The sequence below is a fragment of the Schistosoma mansoni genome, chromosome 6, assembly GCF_000237925.1.
Source record: "Schistosoma mansoni strain Puerto Rico chromosome 6, complete genome".
Classification (NCBI taxonomy): Eukaryota; Metazoa; Platyhelminthes; class Trematoda; order Strigeidida; family Schistosomatidae; genus Schistosoma; species Schistosoma mansoni.
Genome location: NC_031500.1, coordinates 17,243,736 through 17,255,716, shown reverse-complemented (window position 1 = coordinate 17,255,716; position 11,981 = coordinate 17,243,736).

Here is an 11,981-nt window from a genome sequence, read left to right as displayed (position 1 = left end):
TTACCATGCTTGTGAATTTAACCTATATAGAGGCAATACGCACAGTATGCACATATGCCAATTAGAGACTGATCAATTGCACTCCTAAATAACAATCGGGAAGATTCAAACAAACAAAACCAAATGAATTTCAACTTCACCCCATTGCACAAGCAAGCGGCTATCAGGACTCAGTAACTGAGTGGATAATGCGATGGCGTTTGAAGCGACTGGTACTGGGTTCAAGTCCAAGAGCGAACATCAACTCTGAGATGTAGGTACATCTAGCTGAAGTGTCCCAAATGGGACGAAGCGACGCGCTTCCTGGATTCCACTGCTAGCCACTATCCATCTTTGCTTACAATTAAAATTAATTGTTTCGTTATTTTATAACTAAAATATATGAAACTTATTTATTTTTTGAAACATAATCAAAATGAACAATGAATAAAGATTGCATCATGTCTATTTTCTTTGTTTTGTTTTTCTAAATAAAGGATTTCTGCAGATTTTCAACGATTGATTATGTAATATGATGTTATATCCGAAGAAGATTAAATTATGGGTAACCCCCCATGGGGACTATTTATAAATTGTTATTATATGTATATGTTCTTATTGTATAACTATTACGTAACTAGATTACATGTATATTTATATCCTTTTTATCAAAAGCTTTCATTTGACCTATTGACTATTATCATACGTGTTATAAAATGGGGTCGCTAATTGTTATACCTTGTGACCTGTGTGCCTTGCTAATTCATAACTTGACGATGCCGCCAATTAGAGTACATTTAATTATTAATCGGACCGATGATACATAAGACCCGTACTAGCAGTTTAGAGTATTTATTGATCCTACTTTCTGCTTAGCCCAGCCAGTTAAGTCCAGAACACCAATCTCAGCCTCTTCAATATGAATCATTTGTTTCAAGCATACTTGGTTTATATACCAACTAGACAGACCACATCGTACCATAAAATAGTAAAACAACATTTGTACAAGATTTAGCCATATGTGACTGTGAATGTAGGAGACAGTAATTAATAGACTGGGGATAACTCAAAAATGTTAAATCGTATAATAATAGTCTATAGATCAAAATAAAGCTCTTCCTAAGAGGAACACGAATATGAATAGTCTAGTTATTTAGCAATTATACAATAAAAATATACACATAGTATTGGTCCATGAATAGTTCTCAAAAGGTACCATTCAATTCTCTTCGGGATATAATAATACGATTTACTATTCTTAAGTTATTCCCGATTAATTAGTTACAGTCTCACACAATCACACCCACTTTTTACTTGTTCTTGTATAACCATTATTTTTTTCATTTTTCGATGTGGTCACTTCTGATTGTATATAAACCATTTATGTTTGAAATATGAGATTCTTACAGCGGAAACTGATATTGATGTTCTGGGCTCAACAGGCAGGGTTAGGCAGGAAAAAGAATCAATAAATACCGTAGGCTGCTCATATCAGTTAATACGCCATTGTTTTGGCGCAGTACTGAGATTGGCGATTTGATCACATGATAGTTAACCGGCTACAAGACAAGATATATGAAAGAAAATTGTTTGAATATCACTTTATGTTACACAAAATTATAAGAATGTTTGTAAATAATTGCTTAATTTTCTTTTTGGAAAGAAAAGTGATCTACTAATCAGCAGTTCAAATCATTTAGAACCTGGTTATTTATAATACTCAACACTTCTTACAACTGTTAAGTAGATGATTAAGGAGGTCTATTTAATTGTATAACATGTAGGGATAAATGAGGTGTTCTAAGTGATAAGATATCTTCTTAAGATCCTGAATGAATACTTTTTATAAAAACACCAAACACAACTCCATTTTTAGTCGGTAAATACTGGGAACTTGTACTTATGATCTTAATGAAAAGTATTTAACAATAATCCACTATAATACTTAAGTCCTTGTGTTTCCCCACTGTTGACACTTAGGACTGAATTCGACCAATCTCCTATGACATGTAGGCTACATGAACAGGTGCCGTTGTATATTATCTTTTATAAAAATTTAATCATGGTTTCGTGTTGTGACTATCACTGAATTCCAGTAAAAAGGTATCGTACTATTTTTCACTTATCAGCTGGATGTACCTATATCACAGTGTTAATGTTCACATTACTTTCTTATGACTTTCAACGTCACTCTATCACCCATTAGGCTACTGGATCTAATTAAAACCACTAGCTCGGTAGTTAGTTATTATATTAAGTATTGTATTATATAGATCTAGGGTGACAGTATTCTCATGATGGTCAGATTACTACATTGCAATAACTCATAAGATCATTGATTACTACTTCATGTAACTCATCATCGGGTATGCATTACAAGCTAGACGAAAAGAATCGGGTAGTGAAGTTTGAGAATCGGTATATAATTCATCACAGCAATGTAAACTATGGTCATGTTATTTACTAGAGATGTACAATCGTAGCTATATTAAATTGACTCATGATCTCAACTATATAAAATTACTAAAATCTTCACAAAACTCCCTTCTGATAACGTCTTTTTGGTTATATTTCTATCCATTATCTATGTACATAATGTAAATTAAGGCATGACTGTTGCCAACATCATATAATTTCGGATTTTGTTATGAATATAGATCTTATAGTTCATGTAATCATCAGAATACCATATGACGTACACTTACAGTAACACTTATCCTCATGGTATAGAAACTAAAACAAAATAAATCAATAATTTTGATAGTTGAAAGAGTGAGTCAATTGAAGCTAGACCACCAGGGAAAACCTGGAAGCACTGTACGGCCGTTTCGTCCTATTATGGGACTCCTCAGCAGTGCGCATTCACGATCATGCCTCTCGAGATTCGAACCCATGACCTACCAGTCTCGCGCCAGAGCACTTAACCTCTAGACCACTGAGCAGGCATCCGTTGGTGTTTATGTCTAACTCCAACCAATCCACGAAGTTCAGCAACTGTTCACTATTTGTCTTCAGCGAGTTCCTACCTCACAACAGACCTGGTATAAACTCCATTAATCACTACTTCTCACTAGAACTCCTGTATTTACCTCTCGAAGTCATTCACTAGTGAGCATATGATTATATTAATTATCAGAAGGGATTTTTTGTGAAGATTTAATATTTTCATAGTTGAAAGCGTTAGTCAATTGAATCAATAATTATGATAGCCGAATAGAAATAAAATAGTCCTATCATCATTAAAGACAATTAATTTCAGGCTTTTGTTTTCAAAGGCAAGAAAGGGAAAGAAAGATAGTTTTCGACCGAAAAATGAATCTGAAAAGGAAAAGTAAAAAAGGAATCCTAGAAAAAAGAAAACGAAAATATAAATGGCATGGCATGGTCTTTCAAATAAGCTCATTTATGTAAGACAGAAATCTAGTCATTAATTGATGAGGTTAGTGTTATATCTCGAACTTGGATTCTTAGTATACCGCATATGCCTTGAGCACTAGAACCTTCACAAGATGCAAAGTGAGAAGACAAATGGAAGGAATGTTATTCAAAACAGTGTCAATTATAGTACAAAAATGTCAGGTATTTATAGATTCTAGTAAAAATGAGATCATCATTATAGTTAGTCAATCCACAAACAGGGGGTTTTTAGCGTTTGTCCAATAGAGGTTACATGTAGAAATTCTGGAATATTCTTCCAAAAGATGAGTGGATGATATATCTTTGACTCTTTCTGAGCTTCCTCAAGTTCACTCGTGGACCGTCTTCACAGTAAGAGATTTTAGCCTAGCGAAATAAACAGATAAGTTAAAACAGAATTTCAATAGTTAAATTTGTGAGTCTGTTACGTCCTTGAATCTGTCTACCCACTTAGTGCCGAGTATAATGTAGATTAAGACCTTGACACGATAGGCTGACTGGCTTAACCTTGAGGCTAATATGCTGAGTTCGAAGTGGGGGTAGAGAGACGGAAACTATTCTATCCCTGATTGGTCGGCAAGCACGAGAGAGAGAGAGAGAAGACAAAGACAGCTGGAACACTAATCACTTTATTCCAACCCCGATCTAGCACTCGAATTCCCAATTCAGATTAGGGCGAAAAGTTACATGAATAAATAGATGACTAAGCGGACCACAACGTACAATAATTAGAAAAATACAATCATGTCCAAAACTGGGGAATTATAGTAGAAAATAGGGTACAAAAGATTACGTCTAAATGACAATAACTTTAGAACAGAAAATGCTATGGCAATGAATTATACATCAAACGAAAGCTTATGATCTGTAGAATAGGCTAGGGGCAAAAGTAAATGTTACAGTTTTACAAGCTTTGAATTAAATGAATTAACGTCCCCGAAAATAGCTTCCGTAATTTGTTCAGGCTTCTAGTTTTGCGGATCACATCATCTTCCCCCTTGACAAAAAAAAAGTTATGTCATCACTGTCATTGACTGAGTGCATAAAGGAAAACTGGATTGCGTTGTGGTCGTGACCGATTTGGTTTCACTGGAATAAACAAAAAAAAGAAAAACGGTTAGACACTAATTACAAACAGTAGCTAAGATATCATCACTGATATCTCCCCTCAGAAGTATATGCTCTTTTCTTCGGGTCCACCTGCAGTATATCGGGCCTTCTGCGTTTCCGTTGTGATCTCCTAATAGGATGTTGTTCCAGTTGTACAGTTTTCTTAGTTGCTGGACTTCCTATGTCGAAACTGTCCAGGAAGACTTCCCACAATGAGCACATTTTCTCGGTTTTCTGAGGAGTACCAGAACTCTCCAGTATGTGGTTAGCGTGACGTATCCACTTTTGGCCTTCAACCTCCACCACATACATTACATTCCCTCGTCTCCCAAGTATGCGTCCACTGGTCCATTGTGGAGGTGAGTATCGGAAATCACGGACATATACTTTTTGATTATCTCGGAAGATTCTACTTTTCGCCCCATGGTGACGATTAAATTGAGATTCCATCTTCTGGTTTCTTCTTCCTACACCATTTTGCTTTGGTTTTATGGCATCGAGAGCAGTTTTAACTTTTCTACCAAACATAATTTCTGCTGGAGACAATTTATTCGGCGCTGATGGATTTGGGGTCGTTCTGTAGACTAATAGAAAATCATCAAGAATTTCCTTTATCTTCCCTTCCCCCCTTGCCTTCAGTAGCGCTCTTTTGAAGGTATCCACAAACCTTTCTGCTTGACCATTTGATTGTGGATGGTATGGAGGTGAACGAACATGTTTGACCCCAAACCTGTTGCAGAAGTCGGAGAAAATGGAAGAAGTAAACTGAGTGCCATTATCTGACACGAGAATATCTGGGACTCCGAAACGAGAGAATAACTGCCGTAACTCGATAATAGTCTCTTGCGACGTGATTTGCTTCATGGGTAGAATCTCTGGCCACTTTGAGTAGGCGTCGACACAAATGAGGAAATATGTACCTTGAAATGGGCCGGCAAAATCAGTGTGTATACGCGACCAAGGTTCTTTCGGCGATGGCCAAGAATTGAGTTCAGCTTTCCGTGGACATTTCGAGGCTGCAGCACATTTTCTGCACGCACGCACTAAATCTTCGATGTGTTCATCAATGTTAGGCCAGTATACATAACTTCGAGCAATAGCTTTCATTCTTCCAATACCTGGATGAGCTGTGTGCAGTTGTTTCAGAACGAGTGAGCGTAGGTTACTTGGAATTACTACGCGATCAGCGAACATAATACAGTCATTTACGATGGATAAAGATTGGCGTCGTTGATAATACTGTTTTAGTTCATGAGATGTTATACGTGGGGGCCAACCACGCCGGATAAATGTAGCTAGTTGCCTTAAGATAGGATCGCGGAGAGTGTGATCAGCGATTCGAGCAGCTGTCACTGGAAGAATTCGCGTTGAATTGAGCAACATGCTGCTTACATCTTCTTCCACTGATATAGAAGCAATGACAGTATCTTCATTTTCAAGCTTATGATTTCTTATTAAGCGCGATAGTGCATCAGCATGACCAAAGTCAGAGGTAGATTTGTATTTGATAGTGAAATCATAACCCAAAAACATTGTAGCCCATCGTTGGAGGCGATTTGCAGTATAAACTGGTATACCTTTCTTAGATCCAAAGATCGATAATAGGGGTTTATGATCAGTAAATAAGGTGAATTTTCTACCATGCAGCATTTTGTGAAACTTCTTAACTGCAAAAACTAGTGCCAATCCTTCTTTCTCAATTTGGCTGTACTTGCGTTCTGCCGAAGTCAACGTTCTGGAGGCATGGGCTATAGCTTTCTCTGTGCCGTCTTGAAACCTGTGGGATATAACAGCTCCGACACCATAATCAGAAGCATCTGCGGCAACAACGATTTCCAGTGAGGGATCAAAATACGTAAGAAGTAGGTCCGATATTAATAGTGACTTTACTTTGTCAAAACTCTTTTGACACTCAGTGGACCAGTTCCATTTTACATTTTTGGATAATAGATGGTTCATGGGTGCTCGGAGGCGATGCAATTCTGGTAAAAAGTTACTGTAATAACTGATAAGACCAAGGAACGAGCGTAGAGTTGCGACGTTAGATGGTGGAGGCATATTTTGGATAGCTCGTACGTTTTCTGGATCTGGGCGTCGTCCATTTTTGTCGAAAACGAACCCAAGATATTTTACCGAGTCCATGAAAAATTTACACTTCTCTTCTTTTAGATAAAATCCATACTCAGATATTTTGGTCAAAACAGCATCAAGTCGATCAAATAAATCGGACTTACTGGAACCTGTAACGATAACATCATCCAGATAGACAGCGACTCCTGGCAAATTTGCCAACATAGTGTCCATAATTTGTTGAAAAATAGCTGGTGCTGGTTTCACACCAAAAGGCAAACGTTTATATTGATAAAGACCTCTGTGAGTGTTAATCGTCAGTAGTGGTTGGGAGACTGGATCAACTGCTATTTGGAGATATGCGTCAGCAAGGTCAATCTTAGCAAAATACTTCCCTCCATTTAGTTTGATAAATAAATCTTCCTGTATGGGAAGTGGATAAGTGTGATCCTCTAAAGCATCATTTAGACCAGTGGAAAAATCAGCACATATGCGAACAGTCCCATTTGCCTTTCTCACAACTACTATGGGAGCAGCCCACGGTGAATAATTTACTGGCTGAATGACACCCAGTGCTTCCAACCTGTCAAGTTCCTGGTCAACGACTGACAGAGCAGCATAAGGTACTGGTCGTTTTGGTCTGAAGACAGGTTTTGCATTTTGCTTTAACGACAAGAAAACTTTGGTGAACTTACAACAGCCCAGTTTGTTTTGGAATACACCTGCATGTTTTTGTCGAAGATGATTTACATGGGATGTGGTCGACATTTTAGAGGAATAAGATGCATGAGATTTTGAGATATTACGACAGCATACTTTGTTTGACGAATTTGATGGGGAAACATTTTGTGAACATGTTACATCGGAGTTATTTGATTCAGCATCATTATGAGAACACATCAAATCGGAGGTATTTGATTTGACATCATAATGAGAACACATTAAATCTGAGGAATTTGATTCAGAAATATTACGAGAACATGTTACATCAGAAGCATTTAGTTCATAGACATCAGGGGAACATAACACACCTGAGGCATTTGATTTAGAAATATCATGAGAATTTTGGATAGAATCAGAGCAAGAATTATGAGAACATACTTCATTTAATAAACCATTTAAGACATCAATCTTCTCAATCCAGTCCAATCCCAATAGATCTAAATCATGCCGATTTGTTAGATAACAAACATCAGTAAATTTATGTCCCTTGAACTGCACGTTGCAGGTGACTTCTCCAGTTAGCTTCACTATGTCGCCTGAAGCATTTCGAGCAACATGCTCTGTTGGTCGGATGCGTGGGCACCCTAGCTTACGCCATGTGTTTTTGGAGATCAGTGTAATGTCGGAAGCAGTGTCCAACTGAAGACGAATAGGTTTTTCATTTACTAATAAGTTCACGTACTTCCGTTTACTTTGAAATCCCACTTTAAAAGTTGCAAATGTGCTTTTGACTTGACTCTGTAGCTGTCGCTTCACATTTATGCCACGATGTTTGGACTGACGTTTATCTGAGGAGCAGTAACCTTCTTTATGACCAATGCGATGACATTGGCGGCATTTGTGGCTCTTAAATGGGCATAACTTCACAAAGTGCCATGATCCGCAGGACCAACATGGTGATGGTGGTTTACCAGAAGGTTTCTGTGTGTTCGCCGTCTTTCGTTTGGAAGGTTTGGAAGATCTGCATGCATTTATTGAAGCAAGATTGGAAGTCTTTGCATTTTGCTGTACCATCGTGGTATCATGTTTAAGATTTAACAACCGTTGACACTCGGTTGTGACCATTTGCAGGGTCATGTTAGGCTCCTGCTCAATGCGTGATAGAATTCTGGTACGTATATCCATGTCTTCCGGATTCTTTAATCCACAGATAAAAATCAGACATTTAAATTGATCTGCTGTAATTTCATTTATTCTAAAACGTTCGCATTCTTTATTTACATGTCCAGCGTATGTAAGATAATCATCAGATAAGGATTTAGATATTTGAAAACACTGATAACGGATGCTGAATAATGAGGATTGTTCACCAAAAATTTTAGATAAAATCTGAACTGTCTCATTGAATGATAAATCTCGTGGATTTTGTGGCAAAGTGAAATTCACATATTTGTTATATTCAAGTGTTCCGAGTCTTCTCAAGAGTAGGCGAACTTTGGCTGCATCATCAAGATTTGAGCATTCAACACGAAATGTGTCTTCAAAGCGACGAAACCAGGAATCGAAAATAATACCAGAATCGGGATCATAATTGAATTCACAAATGGAATTTGCGATGCTGTCATATTTATCTGACTGAGAATTTGATGATGAATGAAATGAGAGCTTCTGCATCAATGCATCTAAAAGCTTCATTTGGTTTGCATCATTCTGAGCTTGCTGGATTTGTAGAATAGTTTTAAGGTCGTCCAAAGAAACAGACATTTTGATTTGAATCAATCAATATTTTTTTTAAAAAAAATCTCCGTCGCCACTTTTGTTACGTCCTTGAATCTGTCTACCCACTTAGTGCCGAGTATAATGTAGATTAAGACCTTGACACGATAGGCTGACTGGCTTAACCTTGAGGCTAATATGCTGAGTTCGAAGTGGGGGTAGAGAGACGGAAACTATTCTATCCCTGATTGGTCGGCAAGCACGAGAGAGAGAGAGAGAAGACAAAGACAGATGGAACACTAATCACTTTATTCCAACCCGATCTAGCACTCGAATTCCCAATTCAGATTAGGGCGAAAAGTTACATGAATAAATAGATGACTAAGCGGACCACAACGTACAATAATTAGAAAAATACAATCATGTCCAAAACTGGGGAATTATAGTAGAAAATAGGGTACAAAAGATTACGTCTAAATGACAATAACTTTAGAACAGAAAATGCTATGGCAATGAATTATACATCAAACGAAAGCTTATGATCTGTAGAATAGGCTAGGGGCAAAAGTAAATGTTACAGTTTTACAAGCTTTGAATTAAATGAATTAACGTCCCCGAAAATAGCTTCCGTAATTTGTTCAGGCTTCTAGTTTTGCGGATCACATCAGAGTCTATATAAGCTAGATCACCACTGAAAACGTGGAATCACTGAGCGGCCGTTTTGTCCTAGTATGGGACTCCTCAATAGCGCACCTACGATCCCACGCGCAGGAGTCCAATACGTGTCGATTAGAGACAGGTATCTACCTCAGATAACGGATGAATGGTTTCACAAGATCATAGATCGTTAGAAGTTAGACATTAACACCATTGATGGTCTACAGGTTAAACTTTCGTGCACGAGAACGAAGGTCCTGGGTTCGAGTCCTGCATGAGGGATCGTGGGTTCACACTGTTGAGAATTCTCACACTAGGACGAAACGGTTGTCTAATGCTTCCAGGTTTTCAATGATGGTCTAGTTTACATCGACTCATGAATTCAACTACTGAAATCACTACAATCTCTACAAACCTCCATTCTGATCATAAAGTGGAATTCTCGATGGTCTTAACTAATAATATTAACCATGAATATGATGGTTAGATATTCATTGACCAATTACAATAGGATTAACGAGAAGCATAAAGTAACCTTGTTAGATAATTTCTTTATTATTGGACCTTTTGTTAAAAATCAACAAAGGGTGTACCGTTCATTGTACTTTATTTGAAATGTCAAAATAATGATAAGTGGAATGTGAAATAAAGTAAAGGAAACTTGAAATGGATAACTATTAGAACCAAATTAACAAGATAATGTTCAACTGAATGTAAAATATTAATGTTAGTATCTGATGGGAACAGCGAAACAAGAAGCCTTAACAAAATACGGAAACTATTTGTACTTACTTACTTACGCCTGTTACGCCTCGTGGAGGAGCATAGGCCGTACACCAGCATTCTCCATCCAACTCTGTCCTGGTCAATCTTTTCTAGTTCTTTCCAGTTAACATTCATCCTTTTTATATCTACTTCTATTTCCCGGCGTAATGTGTTCTTTGGCATTCCTCTTTTCCACTTCCCTTCCGGATTCCAAGTTAGGGATCGCCTCGTGATTCGGTTTGGTGATTTCCTTAATGTATGTCCGACCCACTTCCAACGTCTTTTCTTAATTTCCTCTTCAGCTGGAAGCTGGTTTGTCCTCTCCCATAAAACGCTGTTGCTGATAGTATCCGGTCAGTGAATGTTGGGTATTTTGCGGAAGCTATTTTTGGGGGACGTTATTTCATTTAATTCAAGCCTTGTAAAACTGTAACATTTACTTTTGCCCCTAGTCTATTCTACAGATCATAAGCTTTCGTTTGATGTATGATTCACTGCCACCGCTGTTTCTGTTCCAAAGCTATTGTAATTTAGACGTAACCTTTTGTACTCTAGTTTCTAGTCTAATCCCCCAGTTTTGGACATAATAGTATCCATGCTTTAACTATTTAACAACATATCTATCTATTTATCTATCTATCTATCTATCTATCTATCTGTTCTTTATTTATTGGTTTCATATTGGTAATGATGCTCAGTGGTCTATCGGTTAAGTGCTCTGGCGCGAGATTGGTAGGTCCTGGATTCGAGTCTTGCCAGTGCGCGATCGTGGGTGCACACTGCTGAGGAGTCACACACTAGGACGAAACGGCCGTCCAGTGCTTCCAGGTTTCCATGGTGGATGAGTTCCTCTACCTTATGCATCACAATTTTATAACCTTTGAACCTCTTTCTAACCTTGACAAGTTTGTGGACCATATAAAAGGAGTGTTTCCACTTTAATTATTTGGTTTTGTATAACATATTTTTACTCTATGCTGACTGTTTACTGATTGGCCAACATTTCTCAAGGTCACTCAATATTCGTACAAAGGTCGTCCATAAATTATAGTCTCGCCACATTTTCTTTCCTTTGAAATCAAGTATTAGATAGAAGGTCGAAACTTTCTTAAATGTGGATAAATCAAGATCATTAATATGTTATTATACATGAAATGAGTGTTTCATAATAATTTGACGCCAAAAACTATATACAGCAGAAGTAATATAATATTATATAGTGTCAGGTGGCCTGCTTGAATATTTGGGCTACCTGTTCCTGCTATCTGGATATTTCAACAAGTTTGTTTGTTTTAACACATCTTTATGCCTATTAGTCTCATATACTATTCAGGTGCGTTTATGAAAGGCTTAAAACATTTCGCTATACAAGTTAGAAAAAAGCTCAATCAGAGACATTGTGGTTACTGACAATATGCATCGTAAAGAATATACATCATTCAGATGTCGATTCCTTGACTGCTGACATCTAACTGGCGATCATTCAACAGCTGTCAAAAGGGTCAATCAAGAAATAAGAAACAGAAACTTGTTGAAATACCTTGTGCTGAGAATTCTATATTGTACCAAAAATCTAAGATTGAATAAAGACACCAGTAATAATA